Here is a 27097-nt window from a genome sequence, read left to right on the forward strand (position 1 = left end):
AAGTGGTATCAGATTTCCAGGTTGCTCGGTGAGATTTTACAGTGTTTCGTAGTTTAGATCGAGTCTGTTCTTCATACCTACAGTCCACGAAAAAGCCACAAAAAAAAATTAGGGTTAGTTCATCATATCCGAACCAATCTGAGCCTTTGCATAATCTTTTTAGGGTTTTGCTTTGTTGAATTTGCGGTTGCATCGTCGTGTCTAGTTGCTGGTCTTAGAGTCTAGTCTTTTAGAGTTTCGAGTTCTGGTCATAAGTTGTCACGCCGCCGCCGCACCATTATCATCACCGCCTGCTGCTGGGTAAGAACTGGTAAGAATTTGAGATTTGCTTGACGGATTTGTGACACCCACCACCACCACTTGTTCGTAGTCTGTAGGATCATATTCTTGTGTGTTTCTATTGCTGCTAACCATGCCAGGATCACAAGCCGACGAGATTGACTGGGAGAATTTATCGAACAAGGAGCTTCATGATAAGTTTCAGCAAATGATGACTGAACAGGTGCAAGATGTGCTGAACAATTTTGAAGAGGCCATGGAGAAGATCACTGGCTTTGAGAAGACGTTCGAAACAAAGCTCGATAACAAGTTTAATGAATTGCTCGCGCGTCTTCCACCACCACCACCCGCTGCACCTAACGCATCTCTCCAACAACAACAACAACGACTACCTCCACGTCGCGAAGCAGACCTCCGCCGAGCAAGCCGTGTTCCTCTTGCGTTTGGCCAAACTGTTGGTGCTGCTGTTGATACTTCTGTGGCTCCTGCTGCTGATGCGGAGGAGGATGATTATGTGGGAGATTATGAGGATGAGGTTGATCAAAATCAACACTACGTGCACCACCACCAGCAGGTCGACCTCAGGTATATATTCGTAATGGTAGGCCTGCACCACCACCTCAGGTACGAGATGATGTCCATATTCCTAAACTGAAATTGAATATTCCACCATTTGAGGGTAGATATGTTCCTGATATATATCTTACTTGGGAGTTAGAAACTGAACAACGATTTACATGTTTACAATATCCTGAGGAGAGACGAGTTGCTGCTGCTGTTTGTGCTTTCACTAGTTTTGCATGTGTATGGTGGTCTGAGCATTGTAGATTATATCCTATTCCAACTACTTGGGCTGCTTTGAAAACTGCTATGCGTACGCGTTGGGTTCCACCATATTATCAACGTGAATTGCTTCAAAAATTGCAGCGTTTAAGACAAGGGAAAAATTCTGTAGAAGAATATTATCAGGAATTACAAACTGGCATGATTAGATGTGGTATTGTTGAGGAGAATGAAGCTATGCTTGCATGTTTTCTGGGTGGATTAAATAGAGAGATTCAGACCATTCTAGACTATAAGGAGTATACTAATATCACTCGTTTATTCCATCTTGCTTGTAAAGCTGAACGTGAAGTGCAGGATCAACAAGCATTGGGGCGAACTAACTTTTCTGCAGGCCGACCTTCATCATGGACACCACGTGCATCTTCTACTTCAACTGCACCAGCACCTCCATCCGGTGCCACCTCCAGCCGTGATACAAGAAAACAGGCACAACCACCATTATCTGCCAAGAGCGCACCTGCGGGGCCTGCACAGCGTTCTTCTTCTTCCATGGCATCAACAGGGCACACAAGTGATATTATTTGTCGTCGTTGTAAGGGAGGAGGTCATTATGCGAGAGAATGCAAATCTCCGCGTGTGATGATTGCTACCGCGGATGGTGGATATGAGTCCGCTAGTGACTATGATGAGGAGACTTTGGCTCTTATTACACGTGAAGAACATGGTGGAGATGATTCTGATCATGAGACGCAATACATGGCTCCTGACGACGCTGACAGGTATGAATGTTTAGTTGCTCAACTTGTTTTGAGTGTGCAGGTCACACAAGCTGAGCAAAATCAGAGGCACAATTTGTTCCATACCAAGGGAGTTGTGAAGGAACGTTCTGTGCGCGTCATAATAGACGGAGGGAGCTGCAACAACTTGGCTAGCATGGAGATGGTGGAGAAGCTTTCTCTCACCACAAGACCACATCCACATCCTTACTACATCCAATGGTTCAACAACAGCGGCAAGGTTAAGGTAACACGTACTGTTCGTGTGCATTTTAGTATCTCTACATATGCTGATTATGTTGATTGTGATGTGGTACCTATGCAAGCATGTTCCTTATTACTTGGTAGACCATGGCAATTTGATAAAAATTCTGTACACCATGGTAGAAACAATCACTATACTCTTGTTCAAAAGGATAAAAATATTACTTTGCTTCCTATGACTCCTGATTCCATTTTGAAAGATGATATTAATAGAGCTAATAAAGCAAAACAAGAGACGAATAAGAGTGAAAATCAGATTATGGCAAAAGAATTTGAGCAACAAATGAAGCCTAACAATAAACCATCTAGTGTTGCTTCTGAAATTAAATTGAAAAGTGCATGTTTATTTGCCACCAAATCTGATATTGATGAGCTAGATTTCGGCAAATCTGTTTTGCTATGCTTTTGTGTGCAAAGAGGCATTATTTTCATTCGAGGACGTGCCTTCCTCTTTGCCTCCTGCTGTCACTAACATTTTGCAGGAGTTCGCTGACGTCTTTCCACAAGACGTGCCACCGGGATTACCGCCTATTCGAGGGATTGAGCATCAGATTGACTTAATTCCCGGTGCTTCACTGCCAAACCGTGCACCATACCGTACCAATCCAGAGGAGACGAAGGAGATTATGCGCCAAGTACAAGAGCTTCTCGACAAAGGTTATATACGCGAATCCCTTAGTCCTTGTGCTGTTCCTATTATTCTAGTGCCGAAAAAGGATGGTACATCCCGTATGTGTGTTGATTGTAGAGGCATTAATAATATTACTATTCGTTATCGTCATCCTATTCCTACGCTAGATGATATGCTTGATGAATTGAGTGGTTCTACAATATTCTCCAAAGTTGATTTGCGTAGTGGCTACCACCAAATTCGTATGAAATTGGGAGATGAATGGAAAACAGCATTTAAAACTAAGTTTGGATTATATGAGTGGTTAGTCATGCCTTTTGGGTTAACAAATGCACCTAGTACTTTCATGAGATTAATGAACGAAGTTTTACGTGCTTTCATTGGACGATTTGTGGTAGTTTACTTTGATGACATACTGATTTATAGCAGATCTTTGGAAGAACATTTGGAACATTTACGTGCTGTTTTTATTGCTCTACGTGATGCACGTTTGTTTGGTAACCTTGGGAAGTGCACCTTTTGCACCGACCGAGTATCTTTTCTTGGCTATGTTGTTACTCCACAGGGAATTGAAGTTGACAAAGCCAAGATTGAAGCTATTGAGAGTTGGCCGCAGCCCAAAACGGTCACACAAGTGAGGAGTTTTCTTGGCCTCGCTGGATTCTATAGGCGTTTTGTGAGAGATTTCAGCACCATTGCTGCACCTCTCAACGAGCTTACAAAGAAGGATGTGCCTTTTGTTTGGGGTACCGAACAGGAAGAAGCCTTCACGGTATTGAAAGATAAGTTGACACATGCTCCTTTACTCCAACTTCCTGATTTTAATAAGACTTTTGAGCTTGAATGTGATGCTAGTGGAATTGGATTAGGAGGTGTGTTATTACAAGATGGCAAACCTGTTGCATACTTTTCTGAAAAATTGAGTGGGCCTAGTCTGAATTATTCTACTTATGATAAAGAATTATATGCTCTTGTTCGGACTTTAGAAACATGGCAACATTATTTATGGCCCAAAGAATTTGTTATACATTCTGATCATGAATCTTTGAAACATATTAAAAGTCAAGCTAAACTGAATCGTAGACATGCTAAATGGGTTGAATTCATTGAGACTTTCCCTTTTGTCATTAAACACAAGAAGGGAAAAGAAAATGTTATTGCTGATGCATTGTCTCGTCGCTATACTATGCTTTCACAACTTGACTTCAAAAAATTTGGTTTGGAGACCATCAAAGATCAATATGTGCATGATGCTGATTTTAAAGATGTAATGCAGAATTGTAAAGAAGGAAGAATGTGGAACAAGTTTGTCGTTAACGATGGATTTATGTTTTCGTGCTAACAAGCTATGCATTCCAGCTAGCTCCGTTCGTCTTTTGTTGTTGCAGGAGGCGCATGGAGGAGGATTAATGGGACACTTTGGCGTGAAGAAGACGGAGGACGTACTTGCTACACATTTCTTTTGGCCAAAGATGAGACGGGATGTTGAGCGTTTTATTGCTCGCTGCACTACATGTCAAAAAGCTAAGTCACGACTCAATCCTCATGGTTTATATATGCCTTTGCCTGTACCTAGTGTTCCTTGGGAGGATATATCTATGGACTTTGTTTTAGGTTTACCTCGAACAAAGAAGGGGAGGGATAGCATATTTGTTGTCGTGGATAGATTCTCGAAAATGGCACACTTTATACCATGTCATAAAAGCGATGATGCTGTTAATGTTGCTGATTTGTTCTTTCGTGAAATTATTCGCTTGCATTGTGTGCCAAATACTATTGTTTCAGATCGTGATACTAAATTTCTTAGCCACTTTTGGAGATGTTTATGGGCTAAGTTGGGGACTAAACTGCTTTTTAGTACTACTTGTCACCCCCAAACTGATGGACAAACTGAAGTAGTCAATAGAACGTTGTCTACTATGCTTAGGGCTGTTTTGAAGAATAATAAGAAAATGTGGGAGGAATGCTTGCCTCATATTGAATTTGCTTATAATCGTTCATTGCATTCTACTACTAAGATGTGCCCTTTTGAAGTTGTGTATGGTTTCCTACCTCGTGCACCTATTGATTTGTTGCCTCTTCCATCTTCGGAGAAGGTTAATTTTGATGCTAAACAACGTGCTGAATTGATTTTAAAAATGCATGAGTTAACTAAGGAAAACATTGAGCATATGAATGCAAAATATAAACTTGCTGGAGATAAGGGTAGAAAACATGTTGTGTTTGCACCTGGAGATCTTGTTTGGTTACATTTGCGTAAGGATAGATTTCCTGATTTGTGCAAATCAAAGCTAATGCCACGTGCTGATGGTCCCTTTAAGGTGTTAGAGAAAATAAATGATAATGCATATAAACTTGAGTTGCCTGCAGATTTTGGGGTTAGTCCCACTTTTAACATTGCAGATTTGAAGCATTATGTGGGTGAGGAAGATGAACTTCCGTCGAGGACGACTTCATTTCAAGAAGGGGAGGATGATAAGGACATCAATACAATTGTTACACCCACAGCCCCTGCTGCTATACATACTGGACCAATTACTAGAGCTCGTGCACGCCAACTAAATTATCAGGTACTTTCGTTTCTTGGTAATGATTCTAATGTTCATGAGAATATGATGCTGCCTAAATTGGATACATTTGTTTTGCTTACAAATGAAGGGCCTAGCTTGGAGAAGGATGAACATTGGAGCAAGAACAAGCATGGAGATGATGGCATGCGCAAGGGGAACAAGAACGGAGTTACAAGTGATGATTTCAGGACTTTGAAGCCACCATAATGTGTGCATGAAGCCTTGGACGAAATATACAAGATGCCACTTCATAAATTTCGTCCCGAGGCTATTTTAGGTGCTGCGTCACCTTATTATTGGGCCAGGCCCATGTAATTTCGAAATACATAAGTATAGGCTATTTTTAGAGACCGTATGTGTGGGGAAACAAGAGATAGGGTTGATTTCGGACCCCTCCACCAAGGGCCACGAAATCCACCCCCTCTTCCTCCATATATACAGCCCTTAGGGCATCGTTTAGACCTTGGGTTTTGTTTAGATTAAAAGTTCGCCATAGCTGCAACTTCGCGTACTTCGTTTGTGTTCAACGACCAGACAAAGGCGTCACAGAACCCCACCTTGATCAATAAAGCTTTCATCTTATATTCGCAATATCCAGATTGCAATCTTAGTTTCTTGCTTGTTCTTCGTTTGCTCGCAGGAAACAGACCCTCGTGGTCAGGTTGATCGTGCTCCGGCGTGGTCAATAACCTCTCGGAGTTGGTTTAGCGATTGCTAAGGCGCGACGTCCTCGCACGTTCGTAGTCGGATCGTCAAAGTCGACTTCCACCAAAGCGATATCCATCATCTCATCGAAAGATCGGGACCCTCGCCTCTATCAATATATATCTTACTTGGGAGTTAGAAACTGAACAACGATTTACATGTTTACAATATCCTGAGGAGAGACGAGTTGCTGCTGCTGTTTGTGCTTTCACTAGTTTTGCATGTGTATGGTGGTCTAAACATTGTAGATTATATCCTATTCCAACTACTTGGGCTGCTTTGAAAACTGCTATGCGTACGCGTTGGGTTCCACCATATTATCAACGTGAATTGCTTCAAAAATTGCAGCGTTTAAGACAAGGGAAAAATTCTGTAGAAGAATATTATCAGGAATTACAAACTGGCATGATTAGATGTGGTATTGTTGAGGAGAATGAAGCTATGCTTGCACGTTTTCTGGGTGGATTAAATAGAGAGATTCAGACCATTCTAGACTATAAGGAGTATACTAATATCACTCGTTTATTCCATCTTGCTTGTAAAGCTGAAAGTGAAGTGCAGGATCGACAAGCATTGGGGCGAACTAACTTTTCTGCAGGCCGACCTTCATCATGGACACCACGTGCATCTTCTACTTCAACTGCACCAGCACCTCCATCCGGTGCCACCTCCAGCCGTGATACAAGAAAACAGGCACAACCACCATTATCTGCCAAGAGCGCACCTGCGGGGCCTGCACAGCGTTCTTCTTCTTCCATGGCATCAACAGGGCACACAAGTGATATTATTTGTCGTCGTTGTAAGGGAGGAGGTCATTATGCGAGAGAATGCAAATCTCCGCGTGTGATGATTGCTACCGCGGATGGTGGATATGAGTCCGCTAGTGACTATGATGAGGAGACTTTGGCTCTTATTACACGTGAAGAACATGGTGGAGATGATTCTGATCATGAGACGCAATACATGGCTCCTGACGACGCTGACAGGTATGAATGTTTAGTTGCTCAACTTGTTTTGAGTGTGCAGGTCACACAAGCTGAGCAAAATCAGAGGCACAATTTGTTCCATACCAAGGGAGTTGTGAAGGAACGTTCTGTGCGCGTCATAATAGACGGAGGGAGCTGCAACAACTTGGCTAGCATGGAGATGGTGGAGAAGCTTTCTCTCACCACAAGACCACATCCACATCCTTACTACATCCAATGGTTCAACAACAGCGGCAAGGTTAAGGTAACACGTACTGTTCGTGTGCATTTTAGTATCTCTACATATGCTGATTATGTTGATTGTGATGTGGTACCTATGCAAGCATGTTCCTTATTACTTGGTAGACCATGGCAATTTGATAAAAATTCTGTACACCATGGTAGAAACAATCACTATACTCTTGTTGATGAGGACATCAATACAATTGTTACACCCACAGCCCCTGCTGCTATACATACTGGACCAATTACTAGAGCTCGTGCACGCCAACTAAATTACCAGGTACTTTCGTTTCTTGGTAATGATTCTAATGTTCATGAGAATATGATGCTGCCTAAATTGGATACATTTGTTTTGCTTACAAATGAAGGGCCTAGCTTGGAGAAGGATGAACATTGGAGCAAGAACAAGCATGGAGATGATGGCATGCGCGAGGGGAACAAGAACGGAGTTACAAGTGATGATTTCAGGACTTTGAAGCCACCATAATGTGTGCATGAAGCCTTGGACGAAATATACAAGATGCCACTTCATAAATTTCGTCCCGAGGCTATTTTAGGTGCTGCGTCACCTTATTATTGGGCCAGGCCCATGTAATTTCGAAATACATAAGTATAGGCTATTTTTAGAGTCCGTATGTGTGGGGAAACAAGAGATAGGGTTGATTTCGGACCCCTCCACCAAGGGCCACGAAATCCACCCCCTCTTCCTCCATATATACAGCCCTTAGGGCATCGTTTAGACCTTGGGTTTTGTTTAGATTAAAAGTTCGCCATAGCTGCAACTTCGCGTACTTCGTTTGTGTTCAACGACCAGACAAAGGCGTCACAGAACCCCACCTTGATCAATAAAGCTTTCATCTTATATTCGCAATATCCAGATTGCAATCTCAGTTTCTTGCTTGTTCTTCGTTTGCTTGCAGGAAACAGACCCTCGTGGTCAGGTTGATCGTGCTCCGGCGTGGTCAATAACCTCTCGGAGTTGGTTTAGCGATTGCTAAGGCGCGACGTCCTCGCACGTTCGTAGTCGGATCGTCAAAGTCGACTTCCTCCAAAGCGAAATCCATCATCTCATCGAAAGACGGGACACCTTTGCCTCTATCACAACTTATGACCAGAACTCGAAACTCTAAAAGACTAACGCTAAGACCAGCAACTAGACACGACGATGCAACCGCAAATTCAACAAAGCAAAACCCTAAAAAGATTATGCAAAAGCTCAGATTGGTTCGGATATGATGAACTAACCCTAATTTTTTTTTGGCTTTTTCGTGGACTGTAGGTATGAAGAACAGACTCGATCTAAACTACGAAAAACTGTAAAATCTCACCGAGCAACCTGGAAATCTGATACCACTTAATAGAGGCAAAGGTGTCCCGTCTTTCGATGAGATGATGGATATCGCTTTGGTGGCAGTCGACTTTGACGATCCGACTACGAACGTGCGAGGACGTCGCGCCTTAGCAATCGCTAAACCAACTCCGAGAGGTTATTGACCATGCCGGAGCACGATCAACCTGACCACGAGGGTCTGTTTCCTGCAAGCAAACGAAGAACAAGCAAGAAACTGAGATTGCAATCCGGATATTGCGAATATAAGATGAAAACTTTATTGATCAAGGTGGGGTTCTGTGACGCCTTTGTGTGGTCGTTGAACACAAACGAAGTACGCGAAGTTGCAGCTATGGCGAACTTTTAATCTAAACAAAACCCAAAGTCTAAACGATGCCCTAAGGGCTGTATATATGGAGGAAGAGGGGGGAATTTCGTGGCCCTTGGTGGAGGGGCCCGAAATCAACCCTATCTCTTGTTTCCCCACACATACGGACTCTAAAAATAGCCTATACTTATGTATTTCGAAATTACATGGGCCTGACCCAATAATAAGGTGACGCAGCACCTAAAATAGCCTCGGGACGAAATTTATGAAGTGGCATCTTGTATATTTCGTCCAAGGCTTCATGCACCCATTATGGTGGCTTCAAAGTCCTGAAATCATCACTTGTAACTCCGTTCTTGTTCCCCTTGCGCATGCCATCATCTCCATGCTTGTTCTTGCTCCAATGTTCATCCTTCTCCATGCTAGGCCCTTCATTTGTAAGCAAAACAAATGTATCCAATTTAGGCAGCATCATATTCTCATGAACATTGGAATCATTACCAAGAAACGAAAGTACCTAGTAATTTAGTTGGCGTGCACGAGCTCTAGTAATTGGTCCAGTATGTATAGCAGCAGGGGCTGTGGGTGTAACAATTGTATTGATGTCCTCATCACCATATATAGCCAACCCAGCTCAACATATTTCTACACCGTGTATACATACGTTCCCCTGGCAATCGCTTTACACAATCTTCGGAGTTATTTGACACCGCTGGTTGCCTATCACCACCTGTCGCATGGTAAGAACTTGTAAGATATTGATATTTGCTTTACTGTAAGCACGTTACAACCACATTCTAGTACTTCATAGGAACATTATTCTCGAATTTTGTTTCTTGTTTCTACTAATCATGACAGGTTCCGGAGATAGAAGTTCTTGGACGATGAACACCTCTTCACCATCACGAGAGTTGGGACAACAGACACAAGCACATGGTCAGGTTATCTCTTTACCATCATTTGAGGGTAGATTTAATCCTGCTATTTATCTAGATTGGGAGCTTGAAGTAGAACAAGTTTTTAGTTACCATGACTTTTCTGAACTTGAGCGAGTACGAGCTGCCACTAGAGCATTTACTGGTTTTGCTTCTGTTTGGTGGAGTGTGCATTGTAAGAAAAACTTTGATAACCAACCCACAACTTGGAAAGATTTGAAACATGTAATGAGACAACAATTTTTCCCTCCTTACTATCGTCGTGAATTGCTTCGCAAATTTGAACAATTTAAACAAGGCAATAACACTGTTCATGCTTACTACCAAGAGTTCAAATCTTATATGCATCATTGTGACATAGAAGAATCTGAGAATGATACAATGAATAGATTTTTTGGTGGTTTGAACCATGATATTCAGGCAAGATTTAGGTATATTCCTTGTTGCATTACTTGTTTGTATGTTCGTGCTTGTACCTTTGAGAGACAGTTATAGGAGGATGCATTGGGTGACTACAACAACTACTATTCCAATTCATGCTCACTACCATCGGTTGATTCCTCCACCGTTGCACCTACTAGAGCAGCCACACCTCAGATTATGAGTGCGAACACATCTCAAGTGTATGCTACATTGTCATTGTCCATACCGACATCAGCTACGTCTTTGCGACAAGGTAATAGTAAAGGTATTGATAATATAACTTCACATGAGAATGATGCATCCCTAATTAACTTAAATACATCATGTGTTGAGTTACCTGTTGATTTGAGCACGCCATCTATTTTAGAGAATCATGTTACTCTCATGAATGCATCATGTGATCAAACAACTGAAATACCAACAATTTTGAGTGCACCCATTGAATTAACAATTGATGCAAAAGAACCAATGTTTAATCATTTTGATATGACCTCTAAACTTGGTGATGATTCTGTGTCCAATGACTTACTGCATGTTTCCTTATTTAAGCATGTTGTAGCATGCAAATTTGATGCAAGTAAGGTTTATTCACCAATGTTGGAATGGTTTAATGATGAATATTGTCAATCTTTTGATAGGAATAAGAGCTTCACTTATATGTGCAAACTGAGTTGCAATATTTCCATGCCTTCTACTTATGATAATATTTTGGCTTTATATTTTATGATATATGAAAGTTACACATGTATACATGTGTCATATGTGCAAAAATCAAGGGAAGTAAAAATGGATGACATATACATATACAACATGTATACCTTGTCTCTTTTGTTAGCCACATTTCAGATTAAGCAACGCCGAGGACGGCTTTGTTTTCAAAAAAGGGAGGATGATGAGGACATGACTACCTTGGATACGACCAAAAATATTGCATACATGCATATTTGTGAGGTGATTTCTAGTGCAAAATATTCAATAATCTATTTATTTTATCCAAACAAAAATACTTCAGACACTTTTGTGTTTTGTCTAATTGCAGGTGTATGGGATATTTGTACTATTCACATATGAAGATAAGGGAGAAAGAGATGTTTAAGTGTTGTTCAAAAAGTTCTCTCACGTCACTTTTGGGCCAAGAGAAGATAGAGTCCAAGTCTCTCACGTTCTGGATTCAGATTCGGACTGCACAGACATACCTGACTCAAAACGGCAACAACTTTTTTATACGGACTCCGAATTGGGTGATTATTTTTTTGTTGGATTCTAGATTTTGTGCTCTTTCCAGCCCAATTGGACTCACCTTAAAATTCGTCCGGAGCGTTGAGATATCGACGAAACAATCAGACGCTGCAGCAGAATCCGAGTCAAACAACAAGTCCAAAGGTGTTGCATCACCTCCACTTGGGCCCATTGGCCTTGTACGACCTAGGGTTAGCTTTAGGCTGCCTTGGGACGTCCTCCCACCTCCTAGGCCGTCACCCCTTGCTCCTATATAAGTAGATCCATCTAGTAGCTTTTCCCTTGGGATTTGTTTAGTTAAAAGTTAGCCATTGCAACTTCGTGTACTTCGTTTGTGTCCAACGACCAGACCAAGACCGCTTACGGATCCCCACCTTTATCAATACTTCATCTATATTCGCAATATTCAGATTGCTTTATCATATTCTTGCTCGTTCTTCGATTGCTTGCAGGAATAGACCTTCGTGGTCAGGTTGATCGTGCTTCGGCGTGGTCAATAACCTCTCGGAGTTGGTTTAGCGATTGTTAAGGCGCAACGTCGTGCACGTTTGTAGTCGGATCATCAAAGTCATCTGCACCAAATTGATAGTTATCATCTCATCGAAAGATCGGGACACCCCGCCTCTATCACATTGGCACTTCCTTTTGAAGGAAATTCGAGGGATTATGTTGCTTATAGACATTAGCCCCCCTGGTAGGGACAAATGTACCTTTCTGCAGATGCTCTATGATCCGGGCAATCTCATTTGGCCGTAAATTGAAGAAAATCCAGCGGCTATATGCCTTATTCTCCTTGTTTTCGCCGGATGGCATGCTGTAACTCATGCGCGTGAAAGCCAAGAACAAAAGGGCATTCCTGGCATCGGTCAACATATATGTGGAAACGATATCTCCACTATAGAGGACAAGAAATTTAGGGTAGTCAGGCAAAAAGCGCACGAGAAAATGAAGTACTTCCAAGGACTGCCATAGATTGGACAGATGCTCACTAAAACGGTCATAAGTTTTTCATTCAGAATCATTGTCGGACCCATAAGTACTCAAACTTCTCGCGGCGAGTGCACGAATCCAAAAAATGCTCCCCGCTTGCGTCAGGAGGCCCGGAGTACCCTCAAATTCAGCCTTAAGCTAGACTTTTTGGCCTTGAAAGTCAAAGAACATCATTCGTCGTTGTTTTTCAGACAAGTTTCTGAACCTATTGGCACTTCCTTTTGAAGGAAATTCAAGATATTATGTTGCTTATAGACATTAGCCCCCCTGGTAGGGACAAACGTACCTTTCTGCAGATGCTCTGTGATCCGGGCAATCTCATTTGGCCGTAAATTGAAGAAAATCCAGCGGCTATATGCCTTATTCTCCTTGTTTTTGCCGGATGGCATGGTGTAACTCATGCGCGTGAAAGCCAAGAACTAAAGGGCATTCCTGGCATCGGTCAATATATATTTTGAAATGATATCTCCACTATAGAGGACAAGAAATTTTGGGGCAGTTAGGCAAAAAGCACATGAGAAAATGAAGTACTTTCAAGGACTGCCATAGAATGGACAGATGCTCACCAAGACGGTCATATTTTGTCATTAGGAGTCCGTGTCGGACCCATAAGTACTCAAACTGCTCGCGGCGAGCGCAAAAATCCAAAAAAATACTCCCCGCTTGCGCGAGGAAGCCCGGAGTTCCCTCAAATTCAGCCTTAAGCAAGACTTTTGGCCCTGAAATTCAAAGAACATCATTCGCCGTTGTGTTTCAGACAAGTTTCTGAACCCATTGGCACTTCCTTTTGAAGGAAATTCGAGGGATTATGTTGCTTATAGACATTAGCCCCCTAGGTAGGGACAAACGTACCTTTGTGCAGATGCTCTATGATCCGGGCAATCTCATTTGGCCATAAATTGAAGAAAATCCAGCGGTTATATGCCTTATTCTCCTTGTTTTCGCCGGATGGCATGCTGTAACTCATGCGCGTCAAAGCCAAGAACAAAAGGGCATTTGATGCGGAGCATCCTACGGTCATCCCCATGGATTCTACTTCGACTACTCAAGCTCCAAGTGGACCCATGACAAGAGCTAGAGCACGTGCCATACAATCCGAGGTTAACTCTCTCCTTGTCGAACTTCCCTTTGATCCACTTGAGACATGGCTACTACCTCAAATGAAGATGCTTTGCGTGCTTAGGTACCAAGGAACCAACCTAGAAGAAGCTACGACTCAAGATGGACATCAAGAGCAAGAGGAGGAGCTGCAGAGTCCAGAGCGGGCGGTACTACCGCTCAAGCCAAGCGGTACTACCGCTGAGCCAAGCCAAGCGGTACTACCGCTCTCCATCCGTCCTACTTCCGCCGAACCCGACAAACGCCAGGAATCGAACAGCGCCAGAGCGGTACTACCGCCCTCCCAGCGGTACTACTGCTGAAGCACCTCAAGCGGTACTGCCGCCCATAGGAACGGTACTACCGCCCTGCCTGTGTGCAGCGTTTCGGGCAAAGGCCCATGTACTCGTTTCGCCCCCAACTTACCCCTTCGAGGGCCTAGACTATAAATAGACCGTCCCCTCATCCTTTCTAGGGTTAGCGTTGATTTAGCTCATATGTGAGATAGAGCTTCGCTCATCCATCGGATCTCCTCCTCGTGAGAGACCGCGGCCTCTTCGGAGAAGATCCTATCGGATTCAAGACCCCCTCGTGGGAAGATCCCCTTGTGGATTCAAGACCTCCTCACGGAGAAGATCAGTTACCTTTGTATCCTTACCTTTGTTGACTTTGGATCTCGTGTATCTCTTTGTGTTCTTTGATCTAGCACTTGTGTGACCGATTCCTTGTTGGTTGAGTGTTTTCCCTCGTTCCTCCCCGTGATTTCCTCGTGTTCTTCTTCTCGTTCTTCTTGTCTCCCCGTAGGATCCACTCCAAACGTGAAAGATCGTCCACATAGGGTTCCACCCTACATCATCTTGGTATCATGAGCCACGTTGATCACGTTTTTGGAGCCCTACCCGTGTTTTCTAGCTTGATTTTGTTGTTTCGTCGTAAATCCGAAAATCCCCACCAAAAATAGCCCCAATTTTTTTTGTGATTTGTTGGTTTGATGATGTTTTGTTGATTTTGATCCGTGGATTTGCTTGGTTTCAAGTGGATCTAGCATTCCCCCAAGTTTCACCACCTTCCATCCACAAAATCCATCCAATTTTGCCCCCGAAATCATCCATTTCTGCCCTAAAATCGCGCCCCGATTCGAGCAGTAGAAAAAATCCCGACACGAGCGGTACTACCGCCCTCCAAGCGGTACTACCGCTGAGAACCTCAAGCGGTACTACCGCCACACGAACGGTACTACCGCTAGGCCCCGTTTCAGCCGAAACATTCGAAAAATCCCGACACGAGCGGTACTACCGCCCTCCCCAGCGGTACTACCGCCCTGGCCAGTTTCAGCTTTCCGAGTTTCACCGTTTTGCCCATAACTAATTCATCCGAACTCCGATTCTGACGTTCTTTAGCTCATTTTGAAGCTATTGACATCCCCCATCCCACAAAAATACCACCAACATCATTTGACTCCATAAAATTTGTGAATATTGGCATCTTTGCCTAGGGCCACCACCATGTCTTCTGCATAACCACCACCGACTTCCGCAACCTAACCCATTTTGTTCACCATAGCATTAATGGTTGCTTGAGTAGTGATTCGAGTTTCCTAAGGTGTTTCGGCTACTTAGGGACGATTACTTCTTCATCAACCAGCACCTCCATTTCCGCATAACCGTGCCCACCATACATTTCCACCCCAACTTAACCCAATTTTGTTTGAGTTGTGGCTTGTGTCTCCTAAGGTGTTTCGGCTACTTAGGGACGGCAACTTCAACTCGGACACATGTATAGCCCATCATTCCACTTCCACATTGCCGAGTGCAAACCACCACCGCTTTCCGATACCACCATTTGACACTTGCCTTTGAGATTTTGAGTTTGCGGTTTTTCCGTTTCCTAAGGTGTTTCGGCTACTTAGGGACGAGACTCCATCATCTTGGTTTCTACATCAACAACACCGCCACTCATCATCGCCATGGACGGTAACCTCCATATCATCTTGGTATCGTGGTATCCCTCCATTGTATATTCCCCTTGCCATTGCATTATTAACCCCTAGCCCATTTTGCGTTACTTGCCTATCGAGATTAGCCATTTGAGTATTGCCGGCAACGTGACTTGTGCACATTAGTGATCACACTTCCCATAGCATACATACCATTTCATCGTGGTGCATATATTGGTATCATATCTTGTGTCACAAGTTTGTTCCCGCATATATACAATTGCTATCTTGGTTTGTGCATTGTGCAAAAGTGGCCATAGAAAAAAAAAGAAATAAAGCTTTTAAGCAAAAGAAAGAGAGCAAAGAAGCTTGTAAGCAAGTGCCATAGCATCATACCACATTGCACATAAGATTGTCATATACGATCATCTTGGATCATCTTGAGAGAAAAACCGGGAACCATACATACATAGCATACTCGGAATAGAAAGTTTATCCATTTTGCATCTTATAGATTGTGCACAAGTGTCGTATCCGCCTATAGAGCAATCGTGCTAGCGTCTCTCTTGAGTTGTGCAACACGAGCGTTTTCCGTGGATTCCACATTTTGTGCTCATTCCTTGGTTGCACGACCCCATTTATCTATCCGTGTGTGTGTTTCCGTGTGCCATTCTTTGCTATTGGTCTACTTGTTTCTCTTGCGAATTTGTGAATCTCTTTCAACATTATTGACTCTTGCTAACATTTTGCATTAAATTTTTGTGCCACTATCCTCACCGAGCTCCACTATAAGCTTTACTTGTGTAGGTGTGAGAACCGACAAGGATTGGTACCAATAGTGCTATTTCATTGTCCGCATTTGAGTGAACTTGATTCATTTGCAACATCGGTCAAGGTACATTGGTATAAGTTCTTCTCTTTCTCCCACTCATATTTGCTCGAGTCTTGTGATGGATAGGTGATGCGGAGCATCCCTCGCTCATCCCCATGGACGTGCCTACATGATGTAGGGTGGAACCCTATAGCGACGATCTTTCACATTTGGAGTGGGATCCCTCGAAGAACACGATGAACACGGGGAAGAACGGGGAGAAATCACAAGGGGAAACACTCAAGAACAAGTCCAAATCACACATCCACTAGACAATCAAACACACGAGATCACAAGGTACATGAGCAACAAAGGGAAAGATACAAGGTAAGGTTCATCTCCAAGAGGAGGTCTTGATGATATCCTAGATGGATCTTCCCACAAGGGGGTCTTGATGATATCCCGCAGGATCTTCTCACATGGAGGTCTTGAACTCCATGGGAGTGGTAGTCTCTCTCTCTCAAGAGTAGAGGTAGGAGCAAAGCTCACCTAAGAATGAGCTATCATATTTGCTAACCCTAAAAATGGGGAGGAGGATGTCTATTTATAGTCTAGTGGGCGAAGGGGTAAGTGAGGGGGCGAATGGGTACATGGGCCTCGGCCCGAAACATTGCACGCAGGCAAGGCCCTGATGATCCGGATGGGGGTCCGGATGATCCGGCCATCGTCCGGATGATCCGGCTTCACATGAGGCCTTTGGGTGCCTTCGGACACATTTATCCGGATGATCCGGAGGGGGGCCCGGATGATCCAGCTGAGCCCGGATGATCCGGACGGCGGTCCGGATGTCCGGCCTGGCTCCTACAGCTGCTCCGTCTTCTTCTCCTTTCTTCCGTCTTCTCTTCCACGCTTCCCTCGCGGATGGTGTAGTCGTTCCTTGGCGTTTGCACTCCTCCTTGACATCCGTGAAGCTCCGACAATACCTATGCATGCACATGGGAGAAGTGTCAAGTAGTACACCATCCTCAAAGGGGTCAAGTGAGCACGTGTAAAGGAGAAGATTCACCTTTGTGTATGTGAAGTAGAGGTCGCACGTGTCACTTGCCAAACGGACTCTTGACATGGTGATGACCGTAGGATGCTCCGCATCATCCCCTTCCCCTTGGAAAAGATCCGACCTCGGATCGAAAACCAAATCACCATGGGAAAGAGATGGCGTTGCCGTGTCGAAGCGGTCGATCGCCAAGCACTCATCATCTTGAAGCTCGAAATAGGCACTCTCCAATGTCGCACCGTCTTGTGATCCCTTCAAAAGGAGTAAATAGAACAAACACTTGGAAAAACAAATGTGGTTAGCGTTAGTGCAAAACCAAGCATTCAAGAGGTGATTCACCGAACAAGTGTTGTCATCAAGCATAGCATAGGGTGTGGCAAAGGATTGTGCATTGGCATGTAAGCATATGAATTGAGCAAAATCAAGGTCATCATGGAAACAAGCATGTAAATGTGAGATAGAGATGCAAATATGTATGATAAGAGCATAAGCATCTACCTCAAGGTCATAGCAAGCATTCACAAATTGCTCAATGAAAGGTCTATGGTAGGCATAAGAATCATTCACAACACCGAATAAAATGAAGTGTCTAAACACATGGGTCAAGTGCAAGACAATCCAAGCATAATGTGCATAAGGTGTAGTGAAGATGGAGTGGCACTCAACACAATAGAAATAGCAATTGCTCATCATGTGTGAGGCAATCAAGTGAATCATGTGACAAGCAAAGGGACATGGCATATGTGAAGAAATGATATTGGTGCAACCAACCATATGATAGTAGCAAGTAGTCTAAGAATTGGATGCAACACACGAGGTATATATGTCATGGAGCATGGAAATGTGGCAATCATGGGTGAAAGCAATATCTTGAACATGCGTGCAAATGGTGCAAGCAACACATGAAGTATGATCCACAATATCCAAGCTCAAGAAGGATGTCACCTTGAAAGCGTGTCCATGTGCATTCTTCACAATGCCGAAGTGGTAGGAAATGTGGTGTAGAAACGAGTCGTGGTAGAATGTAAGAGGCTCGCTCTCAAGAGCTCGAATGGTCAACTCACGTGAAGTGGAAGTCGACACAAAGTCCAACTATCCTACACATGCACAAAACAAAACAAAGAGTGTATGCACATGGTAGATAAACACATCATCCATCATGATGGTTCTCATCTTTTGCACATAACCGTTAGAAGTAAAAGTGCATGAATAATATGATGCAACAATGGCAATATTCATGGCACTAGTTATATGGTGGAAAGGAGTAAGACAAGCATGCTTCACAAGTAATATGTCAAAATCTCCAAACATGTGTGAGAATGCTATGGGGGCAATCTCATGAGCAAGAAGAGAATCATTGTTGCACTCAATACATGGCAAATCATCTAGCATGCGAGAGGCAACACATGGAGATATATGACAAGAAGCAATATGAATCATGTGCAAAGCATATAGATGGTTGTCATCAACCGCATGAGATGAGCAAGTATGACACAAGATACAATGATCAAGATATATCATGTGAGAGGCATGAGCATATATGTCATCAACCCAAGAAAGCAAGTAGTGGAACATGGATGATGCAACATAGCAAGCAATCATAGCAATCAAGTTGTGCAAGCTAGTAGTGCGAAGATGCAACATACTAGAGGAAATCATGGCAATCATGTCATGTGAGCAAATAATAGGCATAGGGAATGCACACGACATATTGCAAGCACGAACACAAAGCAAGATGAAAGTATCATCATAGGAATGGTGCACAAAAGGAGCATGGCAAGAACAAGCGATATCTCCACCAAGCTTGCAAATACACATACAAGTACTAGAATCAATCATCATGTGTAATGTAAAGCATGGGTCACAAATGCATGTCAAAGGCATAGGAATGAGTATATCATGCAAAGTGAACATGGCAAGATGGGCATATGATATGTAATGAACAATAACCCATAGCCAAGTGAGGGCCATGTAGAATGAATGCGCGAAGTATTTGCGCAAAGAGAGCGGTGGAAAAGACAATCCATGGGATCCCAAATCATCGTTGCTCTCTAGAGCTCGTTTTGTCAACTCGTGGGATTGCGAGGTTGACAAGTATTCATGGGTACCTACACAAAAGAGACACAATCCAAAGAAATTGTGCGCGTGGTAAATGTACACATCATCCATCATGATGTGTATGTGCACGTGTGAGTTAGCACAAGATAGGCATCGCTCAAAGAAATTTGATGCATGGTATAGGAACATGTCATCCATCATGAAAGAATAGTTGTTATGTATGACACGATGGGGACACAAATTGAGCAAACAAGTATAAGGCACATCAAAAGCATGTTTATTCATGGGGAGCATATGGTGCACACACGTATTGGGATCATGCAATGGATGGGATGGATCAAAATCTCCTAAAATGTATGAGGAAACTATGGGGGTCTCCTCATGAGCAATATCGGAAACATCACATGGAGAAAATGGACAAAATCCAAAACAATGCATATCCGATGCTAGGTGGTCATGGCATGGCATATGAGATATATGATGCAAAGGGAGCATATCAATATCATCACAAGAAAAACAAATGCCAATAACCATGGGCTTGTCATCTATGCCATATGTGCAAATTGGGTTTATGTTAATGGCATATGCATAGTCACTATGAAGAGATTGCAAAAAAGACATATGGTTGATCTCATGCATAGCATATGACAAGTCAAGCGGATTATCAAACATGATGTGACCTAAAGAATTGTCACAAGAAATCCTATGTAACATGGCATCACAACTAATAGACTCCACAATAGAATCATCATACTCATCATAAATGGGCAAATCATCGCATGGGGAAATCATACTAGCATGAAGCATGGCAATAGGTGGATCAACATCATGCAAGCAATCAATGTCAAGAATGTCCACTAGTGGGACTAGAGCATCACCTTCACCTATGTTACCTTTGTCATTCCACTCAAGTGGTGTAGGTGAGGTGGGAAAGACCAAATGGTGGTCATCATCATCATCGTGATGGAACCATGTGGGCGGTGCATCATAATCCACCATGGCCATCGTCTTGTCCAAAGGGAGGACGAAGTCGTCGAGGATCGGCGCGTCATCATAAATGGGACCTAGCACCAAACGAGAAGACACAATAGAGGTAGAGGTCAAGTTGTTAGAAATGCAAATGGCCTCACGAGACCTATCAACTATCTCACTCTCTCTATGTGGTGGTTCACTCACTCCCTCAAAATAGGTGCACTCAAACTCACGTATGGTGGAGTCACTCATCTCACTCAAGTGGTGGGGGTTGTGGCTCTCCTCACATGGGAATTGTGGCAACTCATCATATATGGGGCTAGTGGTGAAGTCACTCTCACTCTCAATATGGTGGCACAAGTCACTCAAGTCATCATAGGTCGCCGTGGTCGAAGGGAAGATCCCATGCTCAACCATCTCGTCGTCGTCGCCGTGGATGAAGGCCGAAGATGGCACATCATCACTCTCCTCCATGACCGAAGGGAAAATCCCATGCTCGATCATCTCGTCACCGTCGCCGTAGATGAAGGCCGAAGATGGCACATCATCACTCTCGCCTCCAAAGATGGAAGCATCATCCTTGCTCGCCACCTTGTCGCTCACCTCCAAAGCTTGGTCCTTGAGGGTCTCCGTAGTCGTACTCGTTGCCGCACCATCTTGAAAAAGAGTCGAAGTAGACTCGGCACCATCAATGCCACAAAGAGGGATGGCGGTGAAGTCGAACTTGGGAGCATCGTCTTGGAGCTCGTCGGGCTTGGACATCTTGGTGGTACTAGCCTCATGCTTGTCGTAGAGCTTGGTCACCGCGAAGTTTGCTTGGGGTGGAGAAGCCTTGGCCTTCATGAGTTCTTGTTCCGCCTTGATAGCACCAATGTAGTAGTCGTCGATGGACTTGTAGTTCTCGAGGAAGATGGTCTTGGAGATGTCGTTGTGCAATCCCATCATGAAGTGGAACTTCATCGAAATGGGGTCTTCCACGCCGGCTCGTCGCAAGGCAATCATCATCTCCTTGAAGTACTTGTCGATGGACTTGGATCCTTGGGTGGTGTTCTCCAATTGGCGTCGAAGTTGTTCCGTGTAGGTTGGAGGCACAAACTCTCGCTGTAAAGCTCTCTTCGTCTTGGGCCAACTCATCTCGTAGCTCTCTGAAGGTGTGTGAAGCCACCATATCGAGGCGTAGTCATGGAAGTTTCTTGTGGCGCACTTCACTTGATCTTCGGGACGAACTTGATGTAGCTTGAGGTAGTCGTCCATCAAACGCTCCCACTCGAGGTACTCCTCGGGTTCTTGAGTCCCATAGAAAGGAATCGCGTGGTCGATGTCGAGGTCGTAGTAGCTCGTGGAAGTCACGGACTTGAGCTTGGGGAGCTTCTCTTTAGCGAAGTCTTGGGGTTCTTGTTGGCGAAGATGTCGTATGTCCATAGGCGAAGATGCCTTGAAGTCGCTTGGCGAAGATGCCAAGGGAGATGGTGAAGTCATTGAGCGGTTGTTGATGTAGAGCTCTTGACCTTCACGTTCTTGTTGGTGATGGTGTCGATGCCGATGTGATCTTGCCGGAGATGGTAGCTCGGAAGCATGTGCTCTTGAGCGTCTTCTCGAAGATGAGGAAGATCGCTTGTAGGACTTGATGAGGGCTTTAATCTCCTCCATTTTAGCTTGCATCTTGGCGTCGGAGTTGTTGTTCGTGGCATCGAACTCGTCGTTGTTGTTGTAGACCGAAGGTGAAATGCCTTGCCTATCCATCACAAGACTCGAGTAGAGGTGAGTAGGAAATGAGATAAACAATACCAAGTTACCTTTTCCCAAAGTTGAGGATGTATCCCGTTTCACTCAATATGAGATGAAAGAATAGTGGAATTGGTACCGGACTTGTTCACTCACACCTATCAAATAAAGCTTATGGTAGAGCTCGGTGAGGATAGTGGCACAAAAATTTGATGCAAAATGTTAGCAAGAGTCAATAATGTTGAAAGAGATTCACAAATTCGCAAGCGAAACAAGTAGACCAATAGCAATATGTGGCTCACGGAAACACACACACGGATAGATAAATGGGGTCGTGCAACCAAGGAATGAGCACAAAATGTGGAATCCACGGAAAACGCTCGTGTTGCACAACTCAAGAGAGACGCTAGCACGATTGCTCAATAGGCGGATACGACACTTGTGCACAACCTATAAGATGCAAAATGGATAAACTTCTATCCCAAGTATGCTATGTATGTATGGTTCCCGGTGTTTCTCACACAATGATCCAAGATGATCAAATATGATATCGTATGATATATTGTGATGCTATGGCTATTGCTTACAAGCTCTTTGCTCTCTTTCTTTTGCTTAAAAGCTTTATTCTCTCTTTTTTTTCTATGGCCACTTTTGCACAATGCACAAACCAAGATAGCAATTGTGTATATGTGGGAACAAACTTGAGGCACAATGGATGATATGATACCAAGATGATATGGTATGTATGCAATGGATGGTGTAGACCACTAATGTGCACAAGTCATGTTGCCGGCAATACTCAAATGGCTAGTCTCGATAGGCAAGTAACGCAAAATGGGCAAGGGGTTAACTATGCAATTGCAAGGGAATATACAAAGATGTCGTCGAGGTTACCGTCCTTTGCGATGATGAGTGGCGGTGTTCTTGGTGTAGATACCAAAATGATGGAGACTCGTCCCTAAGTAGCCGAAACACCTTAGGAAACGGAAAAACCGCGAACTCAAAATCTCAAATGACAAATGTCAAGTGGTGGTAGCGGAAAGCGGTGGTGGTGTTGCACTAGGCAATGCGGAAGTAGAATGATGGGCTATACACGAGTCGGAGTTGAAGTTGCCGTCCCTAAGTAGCCAAAACACCTTAGGAGACACAAGCCACAACTCAAACAAAATTGGGTTAAGTTGGTGGTGGCGGAAGTGTATGGTGGGCACAGTTATGCGGAAATGGTGGAGGTGGTTGATGAAGAAGCAATCGTCCCTAAGTAGCCGAAACACCTTAGGAGACGTGAATCACTACTCAAGCAACCACATATGCAATGGGGAACAAAATGGGTTAGGTTGCGGAAGTCGGTGGTGGTAATGCGGATGATATGGTGGAGGGCCTAGGCAAAGTTGCCAAATTTCAGAAAATATGATGGAGTCAAATGATGTTGGTGGTATTTTTGTGGGATAGGGGATGTCAATAGCTTCAAAACGAGCTAAAGAACGTCAAAAACGGAGTTCGGATGAATTAGTTACAACCAAAACAAGATTTCAGCCGAGTCAGTGTCAGGGTTAACCGGACATCCGGGAGGAGGTCCGGATGATCCGGGTTCGTGAGCTCCGGTTCTGTTTTCTGGGTGCGTGGGGTATCCGGACGTCCGGGAGAGGGTCCAGATGATCCGGGAGGTGTCCGGATGATCCGGGATGATGAGGACATCAATACCATTGTTACAACCACAGCCGCTACTGCTATATATACGGGACCAATTACTAGAGCTCGCGCACGCCAATTAAATTATCAGGTACTTTCGTTTCTTGGTAATGATTCTAATGTTCATGAGAATATGATGCTGCCTAAATTGGATACATTTGTTTTGCTTACAAATGAAGGGCCTAGCTTGGAGAAGGATGAACATTGGAGCAAGAACAAGCATGGAGATGATGCCATGCGCAAGGGGAACAAGAACGGAGTTACAAGTGATGATTTCAGGACTTTGAAGCCACCATAATGGGTGCATAAAGCCATGGACGAAATATACAAGATGCCACTTCATAAATTTCGTCCCGAGGCTATTATAGGTGCTGCGTCACCTTTTTATTGGGCCAGGCCCATGTAATTTCGAAATACGTATAGGCTATTTTTACAGTCCATATGTGTGGGGAAACAAGAGATAGGGTTGATTTCGGACCCCTCCACCAAGGGCCACGAAATTCCCCCTCTCTTCCTCCATATATACAGCCCTTAGGGCACCGTTTAGACTTTGGGTTTTGTTTAGATTAAAGTTCGCCATAGCTGCAACTTCGCGTACTTCGTTTGTGTTCAACGACCAGACAAAGGCGTCACAGAACCCCACCTTGATCAATAAAGTTTTCATCTTATATTCGCAATATTCAGATTGCAATCTCAGTTTCTTGCTTGTTCTTCATTTGCTTGCAGGAAATAGACCCTCGTGGTCAGGTTGATCGTGCTCCGGCGTGGTCAATAACCTCTCGGAGTTGGTTTAGCGATTGCTAAGGCGCGACGTCCTCGCACGTTCGTAGTCGGATCGTCAAAGTCGACTGCCACCAAAGCGATATCCATCATCTCATCGAAAGACGGGACACCTTTGCCTCTATCAAGTGGTATCAGATTTCCAGGTTGCTCGGTGAGATTTTACAGTTTTTCGTAGTTTAGATCGAGTCTGCTCTTCATACCTATAGTCCACGAAAAAGCCAAAAAAAATTAGGATTAGTTCATCCCATCCGAATCAATCTGAGCCTTGCATAATCTTTTCTGTATTTGCTTTGTTGAATTTGCGGTTGCATCGTCGTGTCCAGTTGCTGGTCTTAGCGTCTAGTCTTTTAGAGTTTCGAGTTCTGTTCACAGGTTGTCACGTCGCCGCTGCCATATATCACCACCGCATCATCATCGTCGCTGTTGCCATATACCACCACCACATATTCACCGCCAGTCCGAATCCATATACGCCACCACATATCCGCCACCATCACGCCAATCCGAGTTCACCTGCAACATATATCCGCCACCTGTCCGTGTTCCACCAGATTCATCTCCGCCACCAGTCCTAGTCCGAGTCCAGTAATTGTTGCATTGTTCTCGATTTCCAGATCACGCGATACTCCGAGTCGTGATAGAGAAGGACTCCCCAACTTCCGAGCCATCCGCAGAAGAAAAATAGTTCCAATTTCAAAAAAATAACTAAGTCTGGAAATTTCTGGCTAGGCAGTTTTTAGACCATTTGTAGACTTTTTCGAAAAAAATTTGTTGCGGAGCAAAAAAAAATGAGGAAAAAAAAGTGCAAAAAAAAGAGAAAAAAAATTCAGAGTGTGCTCCTCCCTTGTTTACGTGTCGCGCCGTGATTTTGTTGGTGTTCTAGGCTCGCGTCTCTAGCACAGTCTAGCCTAGGACCAGCACAGTACCGTCGTTGAGCGTTTATTCAACTTTGCATCTCTGAATTGATTATTGCTGACCCTTTTTGCTACCATATTATAAGCCTTCCCAGCTCCACATACATCTACGTCGTGCGTTTGACTCTCCCTGGTAATTGCTCTATCCAAGCTTTGAGAGTTTTGACTACAACGGTTGCCGATGACCGCCTGTTGCTGGGTAAGAACTGGTAAGAATTTGAGTTTTGCTTGACGGATTTGTGACACCCACCACCACCACTTGTTCGTAGTCTGTAGGATCATATTCTTGTGTATTTCTATTGCTGCTAACCATGCCAGGATCACAAGCCGACGAGATTGACTGGGAGAATTTATCGAACAAGGAGCTTCATGATAAGTTTCAGCAAATGATGACTGAACAGGTGCAAGATGTGCTGAACAATTTTGAAGAGGCCATGGAGAAGATCACTGGCCTTGAGAAGACGTTCGAAACAAAGCTCGATAACAAGTTTAATGAATTGCTCGCGCGTCTTCCACCACCACCACCCGCTGCACCTAACGCACCTCTCCAACAAAAACAACAACAACGACTACCTCCACGTCACGAAACAGACCTCCGCCGAGCAATCCGTGTTCCTCTTGCGTTTGGCCAAACTGTTGGTGCTGCTGTTGATACTTCTGTGGCTCCTGCTGCTGATGCGGAGGAGGATGATTATGTGGGAGATTATGAGGATGAGGTTGATCAAAATCAGCACTACGTGCAGCCACCTGTACCACCACCAGCAGGTCGACCTCAGGTATATATTCGTAATGGTAGGCCTGCACCACCACCTCAGGTACGAGATGATGTCCATATTCCTAAACTGAAATTGAATATTCCACCATTTGAGGGTAGATATGTTCCTGATATATATCTTACTTGGGAGTTAGAAACTGAACAACGATTTACATGTTTACAATATCCTGAGGAGAGACGAGTTGCTGCTGTTGTTTGTGCTTTCACTAGTTTTGCATGTGTATGGTGGTCTGAACATTGTAGATTATATCCTATTCCAACTACTTGGGCTGCTTTGAAAACTGCTATGCGTACGCGTTGGGTTCCACCATATTATCAACGTGAATTGCTTCAAAAATTGCAGCGTTTAAGACAAGGGAAAAATTCTGTAGAAGAATATTATCAGGAATTACAAACTGGCATGATTAGATGTGGTATTGTTGAGGAGAATGAAGCTATGCTTGCACGTTTTCTGGGTGGATTAAATAGAGAGATTCAGACCATGCTAGACTATAAGGAGTATACTAATATCACTCGTTTATTCCATCTTGCTTGTAAAGCTGAACGTGAAGTGCAGGATCGACAAGCATTGGGGCGAACTAACTTTTCTGCAGGCCGACCTTCGTCATGGACACCACGTGCATCTTCTACTTCAACTGCACCAGCACCTCCATCCGGTGCCACCTCCAGCCGTGATACAAGAAAACAGGCACAACCACCATTATCTGCCAAGAGCGCACCTGCGGGGCCTGCACAGCGTTCTTCTTCTTCCATGGCATCAACAGGGCACACAAGTGATATTATTTGTCGTCGTTGTAAGGGAGGAGGTCATTATGCGA

This window comes from Triticum dicoccoides, chromosome 6B (genome assembly GCF_002162155.2).
Source record: "Triticum dicoccoides isolate Atlit2015 ecotype Zavitan chromosome 6B, WEW_v2.0, whole genome shotgun sequence".
Lineage (NCBI taxonomy): Eukaryota > Viridiplantae > Streptophyta > Magnoliopsida > Poales > Poaceae > Triticum > Triticum dicoccoides.